This window comes from Bombus impatiens, unplaced genomic scaffold (assembly GCF_000188095.3).
Source record: "Bombus impatiens unplaced genomic scaffold, BIMP_2.2 scf_0074, whole genome shotgun sequence".
Classification (NCBI taxonomy): Eukaryota; Metazoa; Arthropoda; class Insecta; order Hymenoptera; family Apidae; genus Bombus; species Bombus impatiens.
The window spans coordinates 227,260-227,983 of NT_176493.1; the positions used below are offsets into that span (position 1 = coordinate 227,260).

Sequence of the window (724 nt, forward strand, 5' to 3'; positions counted from 1 at the left end):
GGGGGCCAACCCGTAACACGCGGTTATGGAGCTCCTAGGCTCGTCCCGGTGCGGAAGCAGCTACGATATCTGTGCGCGGGCGTTACCCCGTCGTTCTTCTCTCGCGTACTAGTTAGGACGGCACAACGACAGTCAAGCCCCGTATGCTCCGCTAAAGGTATCGCATCCAGGGTATCATTCTTACTCGCGGATATTCTATTCGATTCTACTGCGATCTCGATGGACGCTTCTCTAGTGTCTCTATACGATAAGGATATTCCGAAGCTGTATACAGAAATCGAGTTGCAGTTGTTGAAAGAGGATATCATCGTCTATTGACCATCGTTCGATTGTCCCTTCGCTGTCGGGTGATACGGCTTTTAAGTGATACGAGCGTATGTTTACGCGGTGCGTCCGTACGACGAGGAAACGATAGTGCTTGTTGAATTTCCGTACATGTCGATGTTGATCGAGATGTATGAAGCTAATCGACTGAAATGTAAATAAAGCTAAATCGCTTAATTTCTCACGTGGATGAAAATGAATAGGTGAAAGGTGTCCCGGAAGCTTCTCAACGAATCTTCTTTCTTTCCGTCTCTTTTTAAATGGCAAGAATTAATCGTACGAGCAAGAGACATTGGAGCAATAGGAAGCGCGGAAACGAGTACACGTAACCGTGGTTCCCACCTTTTTCCAAACCTCTTTTCCTCTCGTTTTTCACCATTTTTTTTTTTTTTTTTTTTTT

General features: G+C 45.6%; 1 protein-coding gene across 6 annotated transcripts in view; it reads left to right on the forward strand.

The window, feature by feature from the left end:
* LOC100748680 overlaps nucleotides 1-724 on the forward strand; it is a 136,606-nt gene that overhangs the window by 34,761 nt on the left and 101,121 nt on the right. For 5 of the 6 annotated variants that reach the window (XM_033324816.1, XM_033324819.1, XM_012394140.3 and 2 more), the window contains exon 1: nucleotides 1-157. This exon is cut by the window's left edge and continues 243 nt beyond it. The exons of the other annotated variant lie outside the window; for it this stretch is intronic. The gene's annotated coding sequence lies outside the window, so the exon portion shown is untranslated. The remainder of the gene's footprint in view (nucleotides 158-724) is intronic. 6 annotated transcript variants of the gene reach the window in all.